This window comes from Triticum urartu, chromosome 7 (assembly GCF_003073215.2).
Source record: "Triticum urartu cultivar G1812 chromosome 7, Tu2.1, whole genome shotgun sequence".
In the NCBI taxonomy this organism is placed as follows: Eukaryota; Viridiplantae; Streptophyta; class Magnoliopsida; order Poales; family Poaceae; genus Triticum; species Triticum urartu.
The window spans coordinates 115181206-115198653 of record NC_053028.1 but is presented as its reverse complement, the minus strand read 5'-3'; positions in this window follow the sequence as shown (position 1 = coordinate 115198653).

Sequence of the window (17448 nt, the reverse complement as noted above, 5' to 3'; positions counted from 1 at the left end):
GGGGGAGAATCTTCATCATCACTTTCATCAATATTATCAGTTTCAATAATTTCATTCTCTCTAACCCTAGCAAGTTGTTCATCAAGAAATTCACCACGTGGCACAGTATTAGCAAGCATAGAAGTAGTTTCATCATAAGCATCATGCAAAGCAGAAGTGGCATCATCAATAACATGTGACATATCAGAATGGACAGCAGGAGTAGGTGTCGCAAGTTTACTCAAAACAGAAGGTGAATCAAGTGTAGAGGTAGATGGCAGGTCCTTACCTCCCCTCGTAGTTGAGTGAAAAATCTTGGTTCTTTTATCTTTCAAGTTCTTCATAGTGTTCAACAGATATAAATCCCAAGTGACTCAAAGAATAGATCTATGATCCCCAGCAACGGCGCCAGAAAATAGTCTTGATAACCCACAAGTATAGGGGATCGCAACAGTTTTCGAGGGTAGAGTATTCAACCCAAATTTATTTATTCGACAAAAGGGGGGCCAAAGAATATTCTCAAGTATTAGCAGCTGAGTTTTCAATTCAACCACACCTGGAAAACTTAATATCTGCAGCAAAGTATTTAGTAGCAAAGTAGTATGGAAGTAACGGTAACGGCGGCAAAGGTAACAGTAGCAGTTTTGTAGTAATTGTAACAGTAGCAACGGTAAAGTAACTAAGAAAAGATCAATCTGTGAAAATCTCGTAGGCAATGGATAAGTGATGGATAATTATGTCGGATGCAATTCCTCATGCAACAGTTATAACATAGGGTGACACAGAACTAGCTCCAATTCATCAATGTAATGTAGGCATGTATTCCGAATATAGTCATACGTGCTTATGGAAAAGAACTTGCATGATATATTTTGTCCTACCCTCCCGTGGCAGTGGGGTCCTGATAACCCACAAGTATAGGGGATCAATTGTAGCCTCTTTCGATAAGTAAGAGTGTCGAACCCAACGAGGAGCTAAAGGTAGAACAAATATCCCCTCATATTCTATCGGCCACCGATACAACTCTAAGCACGCTTAACGCTCGCCTTACCTAGAACAAGTATGAAACTAGAAATACTTTGTAGGTGTTATTGGATAGGTTTGCAAGATAATAAAGAGCGTGTAAATAAAAAGTAGGGGCTGTTTAGATGAAGACACAACTAAGGTAGTTTTAGTAGAAAACTTGTTGTCACACAAGAAAATTATTTGTCCCTAGGAAATCGATAACTAGACCGGTAATCATTATTGCAATTTTATTTGAGGGAGAGGCATAAGCTAACATACTTTCTCTTCTTGGATCATATGCACTTATGATTGGAACTCTAGCAAGCATCCGCGACTACTAAAGATCATTAAGGTAAAACCCAACCATAGCATTATAAGGCATCAAGTCCTCTTTACTCCCATACGCAAACAACCTACTTACTCGGGTCTGTGCTTCTGTCACTCACATCACCCACCATAAGCAAATCATGAACATATTGCAAACCCTACAGCGGGGATACCTCATGCTTGCACGACACGGAGAGCACCATAGGATAGCACCAATAATAAAACATACAACTCAAACCAATCACGGTCATCAATTAACTCATAGGACAAAACGGATCTACTCAAACATCATCGGATAGCCATGCATTATTGGGAAACAATATATAGCGTTGACCACCATGTTTAAGTAGACATTACAGCGGGTGAAAGAGGGGTTACACCGCTGCATAGAGGGGGGAAGAGTTGGTGATGATGGCGGTGAAGTTGTTGGTGTAGATTGCGGTGATGATGATGGCCCCGGTGGTGTTCCGGCGCCACCGGGAGAGAGGGGGAGAGGGCCCCCTTCTTCTTCTTCTTCCTTGACCTTCTCCCTAGATGGGAGAATGATACGTCTCCAACGTATCTATAATTTTTGATTGCTCCATGCTACTTTATCTACTGTTTTAGGCAATATTGGGCTTTATTATCCACTTTTATATTATTTTTGGGACTAACCTATTAATCGGAGGCCCAGCCCAGATTTGCTGTTTTATGCCTATTTCAGTATTTCGAGGAAAAGGAATATCAGACGGAGTCAAAACGGAACGAAATCAACTGGAGAAGTTATTTTTGGAAGGAAACCCACTTGATGGACTTGGACCCCACGTCAGGAGAGCCACGAGGCGGTCACGAGGGTGGAGGGCGCGCCCTCCCCCCTGGGCACGCCCCCCTGCCTCGTCGGGCCCCCGTAGCTCCACCGACGTACTCCTTTCACCCATATATACCGTCGTACCCTAAAACTTGCAAAACAGAAGATAGATCGGGAGTTCCGCCGCCGCAAGCCTCCAGAACCACGAAAAACCATTCGGGACCCCTTTCCGGTACCCTACCGGAGGGGGGATCCATCTCCGGTGGCCATCTTCATCATCCCGGCGCTATACATGACGAGGAGGGAGTAGTTCGCCCTCGGGGCTGAGGGTATGTATCAGTAGCTATGTGTTTGATCTCTCTCTCTCTCTCGTGTTCTCTCTCGTGTTCCATCTATGGCATGATCTTGATGTATCCCGAGCTTTGCTATTGTAGTTGGATCTTATGTTTCTTCTCCCCCTCTACTCTCTTGTGATGAATTGAGTTTCCCCTTCGAAGTTATCTTATCGGATTGAGTCTTTTATGAACACTTGATGTATGTCTTGCTGTGCTTATCTGTGGTGACAATGGGATATCACGTGATCCACTTGATGTATGTTTTGGTGACCAACTTGCAGGTTCCGCCCATGAACCTATGCATAGGGGTTGGCACACGTTCTTGATTCTCCGGTAGAAACTTTAGGGCACTATTTGAAGTACTTTTATGTTGGTTGGATAAATCTGAGATTGTTTGATGCATATCGTATAATCATGCCCACAGATACTTGAGGTGACAATGGAGTATCTAGGTGACATTAGGGTTTTGGTTGATTTGTATCTTAAGGTGTTATTCTAGTAAAAACTCCAGGGTTGTTTGTGACACTTATAGGAATAGCCCAACGAATTGATTTGAAAGAATAACTTTGAGGTGGTTTCGTACCCTACCATAATCTCTACGTTTGTTCTCCACTATTAGTGGCTTCGGAGTGACTCTTTGTTGCATGTTGAGGGCTCGTTATATGATCTATCTATGTTATTATTGTTGAGAGGACTTGCACTAGCAAAAGTATGAACCCTAGGCCTTGTTTCAACGCATTGCAATACCGTTTACACTCACTTTTATCATTAGTTATCTTGCCATTTTTATATTTTCAGATTACAAATACCTTTATCTACCATCCATATACCACTTGTATCACCATCTCTTCGCCGAACTAGTGCACCTATACAATTTACCATTGTATTGGGTGTGTTGGGGACACAAGAGACTCTTTGTTATTTGGTTGCAGGGTTGCTTGAGAGAGACCATCTTCATCCTACGCCTCCTACGGATTGATAAACCTTAGGTCATCCACTTGAGGGAAATTTGCTACTGTCCTACAAACCTCTGCACTTGGAGGCCCAACAACGTCTACAAGAAGAAGGTTGTGCAGTAGACATCAAGCTATTTTTGATGAAGATGATATTTTTTGTCCCCCAAGCTTTGATGAGCAAATTTACTATGATGAAAGAATGCGTCCTATCTATGATGATTATTGTGATGACACGCATGCTATAAAGAATAATGATAACCATGAAACTTGTCATCTTGATCTTAATTTTCAATCATATGATAGTTATTTTGTTGAGTTTGCTCCCACTATTATTCATGAGAAGAATTTTGCTTATGTGGAGAGTAGTAAATTTTCTATGCTTGTAGATCATGAAAATAATGCTTTAGGTGCTGGTTATATTGTTGAATTCATTCATGATGCTACTGAAAATTATTATGAGGGAGGAATATATGCTTGTAGGAATTGCAATAATATCAAGTTTCCTCTCTATGTGCTTAAATTTTTGAAGCTATGCTTGTGTTACCCTCCTATGCTAGTTGATTATTGTTCTCATAAGTTGTTTGCTCACAAAATCCCTATGCATAGGAAGTGGTTTAGAATTAAATGTGCTAGTCATATTCTTCATGATGCTCTCTTTATGTTTCAATTCTTATCTTTTATGTGAGCATCATTGAAATCATCATGCCTAGCTAGGGGCGTTAAACGATAGCGCTTGTTGGGAGGCAACCCAATTTTATTTTAGCTCCTTGCTTTTTGTTCCTGTTTAATAATAAATAATCCATCTAGACTCTGTTTAGATGTGGTTTTATGTGTTTAATTAGTGTTTGTGCCAAGTAGAACCGTTGGGAAGACTTGGGGAAAGTCTTTGCGATCATGCTGTAAAAAACAGAAACTTTAGCGCTCACCAGAATTGCTGACATTTTTATTTGGAGAGTTATATTTAGTTAATTCTTTTTGAAGATGATTAATAGATAAATTACTCAGGTCCAGCAATTTATTTTAGAATTTTATGAGTTCCAGAAGTATAGGTTTGATCCATATTACTACAGACTGTTCTGTTTTTTGGCAGATTCTGTTTTTCATGTGTTGTTTACTTATTTTGATGAATCTATGGCTAGTAAAATAGTTTATAAACCATAGAGAAGTTGGAATACAGTAGGTCTAACAAAAATATAAATAAATAATGAGTTCATTACAGTACCTTGAAGTGGTGATTTATTTTCTTATACTAACGGAGCTTACGAGTTTTCTGTTAAGTTTTGTGTTGTGAAGTTTTCAAGTTTTGGGTAAAGATTCGATGGACTATGGAATAAGGAGTGGAAAGAGCCTAAGCTTGGGGATGCCCAAGGCACCCCAAGGTAATATTCAAGGAAAACCAAGAGCCTAAGCTTGGGGATGCCCCGAAAGGCATCCCCTCTTTCGTCCACTTCCATCGGTAATTTACTTGGAGCTATATTTTTATTCACCACATGATATGTGTTTTGCTTGGAGCATCTTGTATTATTTGTGTCTTTGCTTGTTAGTCTACCACAATCATCCTTGCTGTACACACCTTTTGAGAGAGCCATGCATGAATTGAAATTTTTTAGAATACTCTATGTGCTTCACTTATATCTTTTGAGCTTGATAGTTTACTCTATGTGCTTCACTTATATCTTTTTGAGCGTGATAATTTTTGCTCTAGTGCTTCACTTAGATCTTTTAGAGCACGGTGGTGGATTGATTTAAAGAAACTTTATCTCTCATGCTTCACTTAGATTATTTTGGCAGCTTTGCAAGCTCTTCGCAACAGGCTCCGAGAGTCGTTAATAGCATGGTAATTTGCTTAATGTTAATATACTTGGTATTCAAGATATGTGAAACTTTCTTTTTAGTGGGTTGAATACTAAGATAAGTTTGATGCTTGATAATTGTTTTGAGATATGGAGATGGTGATATTAGATTCATGCTAGTTGAGTAGTTGTGAATTTGATAAATACTTGTGTTGAAGTTAGCAAGTCCCGTAGCATGCACGTATGGTTAAAGTTGTGTAAAAAATTTGAAGCATGAAGTGTACCTGGCTTGTGCATCCTTATGAGTGGCGGTCGGGGACGAGCGATGGTCTTTTCCTACCAATCTATCCCCCTAGGAGCATGCGCGTAGTACTTGATTTTTGATGACTTCTAAATTTTTGCAATAAGTATATGAGTTCTTTTGACTAATGTTGAGTCTATGGATTATATGCACTTTTACCTTTCCGCCATTTGCTAGCCTCTTCGGTACCGTGCATTGCCCTTTCTCACATTGAGAGTTGGTGCAAACTTCGCCGGTGCATCCAAACCCCATGATATGATACGCTCTTTCACACATAAACCTCCCTATATCTTCCTCAAAACAGCCACCATACCTACCTATTTATGGCATTTCCATAGCCATTGCGAGATATATTGCCATGCAACTTTCCACCGTTCCGTTCATCATCATCATCATGACATGCTTTACTTTTGTCATATTGCCATTGCATGATCTTGTAGTTGACATCGTATTTGTGGCAAAGACACCATGCATTATTTTTCATACATGTCACTCTTGATTCATTGCACCATCCCGGTACACCACCGGAGGCATTCATATAGAGTCATATCTTGCACTAGTATCGAGTTGTAATCATTATGTTGTAATCAATAGAAGTGTGATGATCATCATTATTAGAGCATTGCCCAATCAAAAAAAGAGAGAGAAAGGCCAAAAAGAAAAAAAAGTAAGGCCCAAAAAAAGAAGGAGAAAATAAAAAGGGCAATGCTACTATCTCTTTTTCCACACTTGTGCTTCAAAGTAGCACCTTGTTCTTCATGTAGTGAGTCTCATATATTGTGCTTCAAAGTAGCACCATGATTTTCATATAGTGAGTCTCATAAGTTGTCTTGTTCATACTAGTGGGAATTTTTCATTATAGAACTTGGCTTGTATATTCCAACGATGGGCTTCCTCAAAATGCCCTAGGTCTTCATGAGCAAGCAAGTTGGATGCACACCCACTAGTTTTATTTTGTTGAGCATTCCTAGCTCTAGTGCATCCGTTGCATGGCAATCCCTACTCCTTGCATTAACATTAATTGATGGGCATCTCCATAGCTCATTGATTAGCCTCATTGATGTGAGACTTCCTCCTTTTTTGTCTTCTCCACACAATCCCCATCATCATATTCTATACCACCCATAGTGCTATGTCCATGGCTCGCGCTCATGTATTGCGTGAAGGTTGAAAAAGTTTGAGATTATTTGAGTATGAAACAATTGCTTGGCTTGTCATCGGGGGTATAGAAGTTGGGAACATCTTTGTGTGACAAAAATGAAGCATAGCCTAACTATATGATTTTGTAGGGATGAACTTCCTTTGGCCATGTTATTTTGAGATGACATAATTGTTTAATTAGTATGCTTGAAGTATTATCATTTTTATGTCAATATGAACTTTTGTCTTGAACCTTTCGGATCTGAATATTCATACCATGATTAAGAAGATTTAAATTGAAATTATGCCAAAGTATCACTCCGCATCAAAAATTCTCTTTTTACCATTTACCTACTCGAGGACGAGCAGGAATTAAGCTTGGGGATGCTTGATACGTCTCCAACGTATCTATAATTTTTGATTGCGCCATGCTACTTTATCTACTGTTTTAGGCAATATTGGGCTTTATTATCCGCTTTTATATTATTTTTGGGACTAACCTATTAACTGGAGGCCGAGCCCAGATTTGCTGTTTTATGCCTATTTCAGTATTTCGAGGAAAAGGAATATCAGACGGAGTCAAAACGGAACGAAATCAACTGGAGAAGTTATTTTTGGAAGGAAACCCACTTGATGGACTTGGACCCCACGTCAGAAGAGCCACGAGGCGGTCACGAGGGTGGAGGGCGCGCCCTCCCCCCTGGGCGCGCCCCCTGCCTCGTGGGGCCCCCGTAGCTCCACCGACGTACTCCTTTCACCCATATATACCGTCGTACCCTAAAACTTCCAAAACAGAAGATAGATCAGGAGTTCCGCCGCCGCAAGCCTCCAGAACCACGAAAAACCAATCGGGACCCCTTTCCGGTACCCTACCGGAGGGGGGATCCATCTCCGGTGGCCATCTTCATCATCCCGGCGCTATCCATGACGAGGAGGGAGTAGTTCGCCCTCGGGGCTGAGGGTATGTATCAGTAGCTATGTGTTTGATCTCTCTCTCTCTCTCTCGTGTTCTCTCTCGTGTTCCATCTATGGCACGATCTTGATGTATCCCGAGCTTTGCTATTGTAGTTGGATCTTATGTTTCTTCTCCCCCTCTACTCTCTTGTGATGAATTGAGTTTCCCCTTTGAAGTTATCTTATCGGATTGAGTCTTTTATGAACACTTGATGTATGTCTTGCCGTGCTTATCTGTGGTGACAATGGGATATCACGTGATCCACTTGATGTATGTTTTGGTGACCAACTTGCGGGTTCCGCCCATGAACCTATGCATAGGGGTTGGCACACGTTCTTGATTCTCCGGTAGAAACTTTGGGGCACTATTTGAAGTACTTTTATGTTGGTTGGATAAATCTGAGATTGTGTGATGCATATCGTATAATCATGCCCACAGATACTTGAGGTGACAATGGAGTATCTAGGTGACATTAGGGTTTTGGTTGATTTGTATCTTAAGGTGTTATTTTAGTAAAAACTCCAGGGTTGTTTGTGACACTTATAGGGATAGCCTAACGGATTGATTTGAAAGAATAACTTTGATGTGGTTTCGTACCCTACCATAATCTCTACGTTTGTTCTCCACTACTATTAGTGGCTTTGGAGTGACTCTTTGTCGCATGTTGAGGGCTTGTCATATGATTTATCTATGTTATTATTGTTAGAGAACTTACACTAGTGAAAGTATGAACCCTAGGTCTTGTTTCCTAGCATTGCAATACCGTTTATGCTCACTTTTACCATTATTACCTTGTTGTTTTTATATTTCAGATTACAAAAACCATTATCTACTATCCATATACCACTTGTATCACCATCTCTTCGCCGAACTAGTGCACCTATACAATTTACCATTGTATTGGGTGTGTTGGGGACACAAGAGACTCTTTGTTATTTGGTTGCAGGGTTGCTTGAGAGAGACCATCTTCATCCTACGCCTCCTACGGATTGATAAACCTTAGGTCATCCACTTGAGGGAAATTTGCTACTATCCTACAAACCTCTGCACTTGGAGGCCCAACAACGTCTACAAGAAGAAGGTTGTGTAGTAGACATCAGTCAGAGAAGGGTTTCCCCTCTGGTCCATGGCCTCCATGGCATAGGAGGGGCGAGAGCCTCTCCAAGATTGGATCTGTCTCTCTTTGTTTCTACGTTCTTGATTCTGCCCTTTTACCGTTTCTTAATTTCCCGGAGATCCGTAACTCCGATTGGGCTGAATATTGGACACGATTTTTATCCGGATATTAGCTTTCTTGCGGTGAAAGAAGGGCACCAACCTCCTTACGGGGTGGGCATGAAGGCCCAGGGCGCTGACCCCATGGGATGAGCCCCCTGCCTCGTGGCCCCCTCAGGCATCGCCTCGCGTTGATTCTTTTTCCCGAAAATCACATATATTCCAAAAAAAATCTCCATCAGTTTTTATCCCGTTTGGACTCCGTTTGATATGGATTTTCTGTGAAACAAAAAACATACAATAAACAGGAACTGGCACTGGGCACTGGATCAATATGTTAGTCCCAAAAATAATATAAAGAGTTGCCAAAAGTATATGAAAGTTGTATAATATTGGCATGGAACAATAAAAAATTATAGATACGACGGAGACATATCAGCATCCCCAAGCTTAATTCCTGCTCATCCTCGAGTAGGTAAATGATAAAAAAGATAATTTTTGATGTGGAATGCTACCTAGCATAATCTTGATCATGTAATCTAATCATGGCATGAATATTAAGACACGAGTGATTCAAAGCAATAGTCTATCATTTGACATTAAGACAATAATACTTCAAGCATACTAATAAAGCAATCATGTCTTTTCAAAATAACATGGCCAAAGAAAGTTATCCCTACAAAATCATATGGTCTGGCTATGCTCCATGTTCACCACACAAAAATATGCAAATCCTGCACAACCCCGATGACAAGCCAAGTAATTGTTTCATTCTTTTGATGTTCTCAAACCTTTTCAACCACGCAATACATGAGCATGAGCCATGGATATAGCACTATAGGTGGAATGGAATATGATGGTGGACGTTGTGTGGAGAAGACAAAAAGGAGAAAGTCTCACATCGACACGGCTAATCAATGGGCTATGGAGATGCCCATCAATTGGTGTCAATGTGAGGAGTAGGGGTTGCCATGCAACAGATGCACTAAGAGATATAAGTGTATGAAAGCTCAAACTGAAACTAAGTGGGTGTGTGAGGGAGTCCTGGATTAGGGGGTGTCTGGATAGCCGGACTATAACCTTTGGCCGGACTCTTGGACTATGAAGATACAAGATTGAAGTCTTCGTCCCGTGTCCGGATGGGACTTTCCTTGGCGTGGAAGGCAAGCTTGGCAATACTGATATGTAGATCTCCTCCCATTGTAACCGACTCTGGGTAACCCTAGCCCTCTTCGGTGTCTATATAAACCGAAGGGTTTTAGTCCATAGGACGAAGGACAATCATACCATAGGCTAGCTTCTAGGGTTTAGCCTCTTTGATCTCGTGGTAGATCTACTCTTGTACTACCCATATCATCAATATTAATCAAACATGAGCCCCCTCACGAAGGGATCCTTCGCGAAGCCTAGCCCTCGGAGGAAGTGAGACACGAACACCACGCTCTCACCAGGCTTGGGAGTAGGAATAACCTGCCCGTGAGCAGGCAGCCTATGCGAGATTTCGTCGGTCAAAAACCTGGCCTCTCTTAGCTTTAGCACATCTTCCTCCGTGACGGAGGAAGGCGTCCATCGGCCTCAAAGGTCGGAGCCGGACATCGTCGAAGGTCCGAAGCGCCTGAAATCTGGGGCCTTGGGTGTTGGAACTCGAGGCGAAGGGCGAATTCGATTGAGATCAAAAGAAAGGAGTAAGGCCTTGGTCTCTTTATAAGAGGTTGAATACCAAGAGCCCTCCTCGTGACCGTTTGGGACTCGCCTTTGATCGAGGTGACACACCAACGGGCACGATTGGGTTACCCACGTCCGTATTGATGAGAATCCCGTAAATAAAGGGGACACGATCTCTGCTTCGATAAGACATGCCAAGGAAACCGCCTCGCAAAACGCGCTGAGGTGGGACAGTAAAAATGGTTCAAATAAAGGCTTGGTTGTGGCATGATGACACGCTACAGAATACGTCAGCAAATTAGACTTGTGTAAATATTATTATCTCTATGGCAGTATGTGGAACTTATTTTGCAGAGTCGGACGCTATCCTTGTGTTCAAAATCTTCTATGAAGTATTCGGAGAAGGAACCCGCCTTGCAATGCGGAAGACAATCTGCGCGTCGGACTCGTCATCATTAAAGCCTGGTTCACGGGCTACTGAGGGAGTCCTGGATTAGGGGGTGTCCGGATAGCCGGACTATAACCTTTGGCCGGACTCTTGGACTATGAAGATACAAGATTGAAGACTTCGTCCCGTGTCCGAATGGGACTTTCCTTGGCGTGGAAGGCAAACTTGGCAATACTGATATGTAGATCTCCTCCCATTGTAACCGACTCTGGGTAACCCTAGCCCTCTCCAATGTCTATATAAGCTGGAGGGTTTTAGTCCATAGGACGAAGGACAATCATACCATAGGCTAGCTTCTAGGGTTTAGCCTCTTTGATCTCGTGGTAGATCTACTCTTGTACTACCCATATCATCAATATTAATCAAGCAGGAGTAGGGTTTTACCTCCATCGAGAGGGCCCGAACCTGGGTAAAAACATTGTGTCCCTTGTCTCCTGTTACCATCCGCCTAGACGCACAGTTCGGGACCCCCTACCCGAGATCCGCCGGTTTTGACACCGACATTGGTGCTTTCATTGAGAGTTCCTCTGTGTCGTCACCTTTAGGCCCGATCTTCAACAACGATGCGGTCCAGGGTGAGACCTTTCTCCCCGGCCAGATCTTCGTATTCGGCAGCTTTGCACTGCGGGCTAATTCGCTTGGCCATCTGGAGCAGATCGAAAGCTACGCCCTTGGCCATCAGGTCAGATTTGGAAGTTTGAACTACACGGCTGACATCCGCGGAGACTTGATCTTCGACGGATTCGAGCCACAGCCGAGCGCGCCGCACTGTCACGATGGATATGACCTAGCTCTGCCGCCGAACAGTGCCCTGGAAGCCGCGCCCGCATCGGCTCCGACCCTTAGCTCAGAGCCAACTGCGTCGATCGAGGATGGGTGGCTAGACCCCACTTCAGGGGCTGCAGTCTCAACGGCGATCGAGCCAAACACCAACCTTACCCTCTGCGGAGCCCATGATTCCAGGGTACCGGACTCTTCTCCGGACTCCGAACCCTCCGCGCCCCTGCCAATCGAGTCCAATTGGGCGCCGATCATGGAATTCACCGCCACGGATATCTTTCAGCGCTCGCCCTTCGGCGACATTCTGAACTCACTAAGGTCTCTCTCTTTATCAGAAGAGTCCTGGCCGGATTATGACCGGCAGGATTGGGATGCGGACGACGAAGAAATTCGACACCCACCCACCACCCACTTCGTAGCCACCGTCGATGATTTAACCGACACGCTAGACTTCGGCTCCGAAGACATCGACGGTATGGACGATGATGTAGGAGACGAACAGAAACCAGTGCCCACAGGGCACTGGATAGCCACCCCATCTATGATGTATACATGGTGGACACACCCAAAGGAAACGACGAGGACGAACGTGGGGACGCAGTGAAGGGTCGTTCCTCCGAAAAGCAGTCAAAGCGGCGGCGTAAGCGCCGCTCCAAGCCCCGCCTCGACAGAGACAGCGGTCATACAGACCCAGCCACCAAGGAGGGTGAGCCGGCGAACGATGAACATGGCATCGAGCAACCGTCCGAACAAGGCAACTTGGATAAACAAACCGCACAACCTGTCCCCGGCGAAGATAACAGTGCGGACGACCTCATGCCGGACAAGTTCCTGGAGCAGAAGAACCTCCACAAAAGGCTAGTCGCCAGTGCGCGTAGCCTGAAAAAGCAGAAGCGGAAGCTCAAAACTGCGGAAGATGCACTCAGAATCAGGTGGAGCAAAGTACTCAACACCGCAGACAAATACGGCGACAGTCGCCACACAAAAAGCTACCCGAAGCGAAAGCTCCTGCCTGAATTTGATGAGGAGGCCTTAGAACCTCCGCAATCAACAAATAAGGAAGCCACCCGGTCGGATAGATGACCCCATGGCCAATATAGAGCGGCAAGTGGCGCCGCACACAAGCCAGCACGCGACCCACTCAAGGATTCGCATCAAAAATATGGCCCAGCCAGATCTATCTATGGGCCAAGAAAGCAAGCTTTAGTAAGCAATGCAACACAACAAACATCCGAACACTACGGCACACCCAAATACAGGGGTGCCGCACACCCCCTATGTTTCACCGATGAGGTGCTGGACCATGAATTTCCAGCGGGATTCAAGCCCGTAAACATAGAGGCGTATGATGGAACGACAGACCCTGGAGTCTGGATTGAGGACTATATCCTCCATATCCATATGGCCAGAGGAGACGACCTCCATGCCATAAAATACTTACCCCTCAAGCTCAAAGGGCCAGCCCGGCATTGGCTTAAAGGCCTTCCTGAAAACACCATTGGAAGTTGGGAAGAGCTCGAGGATGCTTTTCGGGAAAATTTTCAAGGGACCTATGTCCGGTCTCCGGATGCGGACGATTTAAGTCATATAACTCAACAGCCCGGAGAGTCAGCTCGGAAACTCTGGAACAGATTTCTTACTAAAAAGAACCAGATAGTCGACTGTCCGGACGCCGAAGCCTTAGTAGCTTTCAAACACAGCGTTCGAGACGAATGGCTCGCCAGACACCTTGGCCAAGAAAAGCCAAGAACAATGGCCGCATTAACAAGCCTCATGACCCGCTTTTGCGTGGGAGAGGACAGCTGGTTGGCAAGATGCAGCACCAGCGACCCAAGTACATCGGAAGTCAGGGACGGAAACGGGAAACCGCGACGCAATAAGGACCAGTGCCGGAATAAGGGAAACAACCCGAAGAGCACGACAGTCAACTCCGGATTCAAAAGCCCTCGGCAGGGTCAGAAAAAGCTGCCCCTCAAGGATAATAGGGATGAGCTATCTAGCCTAAACAAAATCTTGGACAAAATATGTCAAATCCACAGTACTCCCGGGAAGCCTGCAAACCATACCCACAGAGAATGTTGGGTCTTCAAGCAATCCGGCAAACTCAACGCCGAACACAAGGGGCTCGATACACCAAGTGAGGGCGATGACGAACCCCACAAGCAGAGCACCGGGAAACAAAAGAATTTCCCACAAGAAGTCAAAACAGTAAACTTACTCCACGTGACAAAAGGGAAAAAATAGAGTGGCGCCTATAGATATACGCGCCATGCGGCCTATCACAAAGGAGTCTCGCCACTGGTTGTTAAAACCGATCACCTTCGACCATCAGGATTACTCCAGAAGTATCCAGAATGCAGGTTGGACTGCCTTGGTATTAAATCCGATAATCGACGGATTCCACTTTACACAAGTCCTGATGGACGGCGGCAGTGGTCTAAACCTGCTATATCAGGACATAGTCCGCAAAATGGGGATGGACCCAACAAAAATTCTCCATAGCAACACTTCCTTTAAAGGAGTAACGCCAGGCCCGGATGCCCATTGCACGGGTTCTCTCCTGCTAGAAGTAATGTTCAGTTCCCCCGATAACTTCCGCCACGAAAAGCTAACCTTCCACATCGCCCCATTTTCAAGTGGCTATCAAGCACTACTGGGATGCGAAGCTTTCGCCCGCTTTAACGCGATACCACATTATGCATCTCTCACGCTTAAGATGCCCGGTCCACGAGGCATCATCTCACTAAAGGGAAACACTGAATGTTCCTCGCGCGCAGAAGACTATGCGGCTGCCTTGATAGCACACATTAAAACCGCTTCACCAACAAAAGCATCTAACAGGTCATTAAGACCACGGACACGGCTAGGCGAGTCCGGAGCAAACTTATAACTGATAAAGGTTTTTGTAGCCGTACACCCCTATACAAGGGGCTTTGCATATGTAAAATAAGCGACAATAAGGCTCAATTTTCCCCATCTTGAATTATACTTTGTTTATTTCATACAACATATATTTTGCACGACTATTCTTTTTTCAACTAAGTTCCTCTCTTTTACAGATGAACACCGTGCTACACCCATCCAGGACACGGCGCAACAGAGACACAGGCGCAGACGTGCAGCAGGGACCCGTCCCAAGGATTCTCTTTAGATTAAGACCCTGTGTAAACCTTTTTCACTATCTCTTGTTGATGCACATCCCCCGGATTCACATTATAACCGAGGAGGAGGCTGGTGTCTTGGCATGTGGCCACATCAGAATTTCGCACGTACCTGGACACCAGGGGCTTATTATCATGGGCACTGCTCAGCCCGTTTTTATAAAGACTGAATACCTTAGGGAGTGTTCGGCGTCGCAAGTTTGGCCTTATATGCATCAACTCCGAATCATGTCTTTGGTCAAATGTTGGGTTTGCCTGGCTCCTGTGTTTTGCTGCCTTACGTTCCGCTCTATCGGCTAAGGCGGCACCAGGAGAACTACTGCGGTTGTGCCCCGGTTCAGCCAGGCGAGCACCTCAGTAGAGAAAGCCAAAAACTGACTGTCATGATATAGCGTGAGACTGGTCAACCACTCGATGACCTATCGGAGTCTTCGGGATTCCTCCGCAATAACGAAGGGCCATTTCCCGGCCAGGCACACACGCGCCCCGAGTTCGGGCGAGCGCGGCGCCACCAGGGTCTATATAGTAGCCCCCCTGTCAAACTCCTATGGCTAAGTGAAAGTGATAAAGCATTATAGTCCGATTGCCTAGTTCGCTGCGCTATCACCTCCTTCATGGACCAAGACGTTGGATCAACTGTGAGAATGCGCCTTCTGCGAACACCCCCGCATTATATGCGTGGGGGCTGAAGCCGACGACTGCCATCTTTCAGATTATATACACATATACCTCAACGGCCGCACAGGAGGCATTATAATACTTGCAGGCACAAGTATAAAAAAGCTTCTACAATTCATCAAAATATTGTTTTACAATAATACACGTTATTCAAACATAATATCCTTCGAGCACTGCGTCTCTATCAAATGAGCGCCTTGCAGAACTTCCTGAAAATAGTGCTCAGCAGGTATTCGGCCTCCGTCCGAATCTTGGGATGCAACAGCGGCGACCTCCATCTCCGCCCAGTATGTCTTGACACGGGAAAGGGCCATCCGCGCACACTCTATGCATGCTGACCTCTACATCGCATTGATATGCGGCACTGCACCAAGGAACTGCTGCACCAAGCTAAAATAACTGTTCGGCTTTGGCCTTTCCGGCCACAGATGATCCACGACATCCTTCATGGTGAGTCCGGACAACCTATTCAGTTTGGCCCATTCGGCCAAACGATCGGTCAACGGAAGCGGACGCTCCGGATTGTTGAACTGTGACCAGAAGAGCTTTTCCACTTCGCTATCTTTCTGATCTCAGAAGTGTTCGGCCGCATCAGCGGCACTCGCAGCTAAATCCAGATATGCGTCCGCCGAACTCCACATCCGGTCCAATGGAGCGTATTTAGGATCTTCGAACTTCATCCGCAGCATAAAGGGCTTTCCAGCCGCGATATCTCCGGCCTTACGCAGCTCCTCCTTCATCGCTCTCATCGCAGAACGAGCATCCTTGGTCGCTGTAGTGGCCTTCTCCAGGTCTATCCGCTCCGCCCGATCTTATTTTTCAAGAAGCTTGTAGCGGTCAGCAGCGTTCTTTAACTTCACAGCCATTTTGGCCATTTCCTTCTTGCTTCGGCAGTGAGTAGCATGTTCGGCTTTCAGCTCTTCAATTGCCTTTACGGCAGCCGCATCACTTCTCCTGGCTTGCTCCTTGGCTCGGGCAAGTTCTGCTCGAAGGTTCTCCATGGCAGCGGCCCCATCTGCATCAAGTGCACACGCTGTAAGATACAGGCATCAAGCTGCTCTTACCAGGTGTCTCCGGAGAAATTACATACCTTGTGCCTCGTCAAGCCGCTTGTTGACAAGCGCGATGTCGGCATCTGCCACGTCAAGTTGCCGCGTTAGCTCGGCAAATTCATCAGTCCGGCTGGCCACCGGACACTTCGCCACCTACATAGGAAGGAGGCAAAATTACACCTGGGACTATGATCCTCTACGTGCTGTCATCTTCGACAACACACAGAGTCACAGGGGCTACTATCTACACAGGGCGCATCTTATATGCGAAACTGTCAAAAGGTACATCACCTCGCGTACCTCAAAACCTGTCAGTAAACTCCTGACGGCCTCGTGCAACCCGCTTTCAGCGGACGAAATCCTTTCAATTACCGTACCCATCAACGTACAGTGTTCCCCTGAGATAGACGCTCTCCCTAACAGATCCTTCAGTTCATCCGACCGAGCACCAGGCGGTGTCGGACTCGCTCGATGGCCTTTTTCAAAGACCGGACACGGATGGCCTTGGGGGGCCATATGACTGCCTTCCGGCCCTGCCGGATTCGGAGAAACCCTCCGTGACGATACCTCGGGATCACCCGCCTCATAAGGCGGCACGGTAGGGGGAGGCGTTCCGCTCTCCATCATCTCCGGAAGAAGATCCCCCGAAGATGAGCTCTGCTGAGAAGGGCTGAGATCCGAACTACAAGGTAAAATTTCGGTTATTTTCCTCAGAAATAAAACAAGGATTTCTCTCATTTTAAACCTCCCCTCTCAACTTACGGCTCAGTGGAGGGTTGATCCCCTTGAGGGCATAGTACGGCCGAGGCATCCCCCGGCACAGGACCCTCTGGCGAAGATTTCTTCCCCCGCTTTGAGACCATGGACTCCG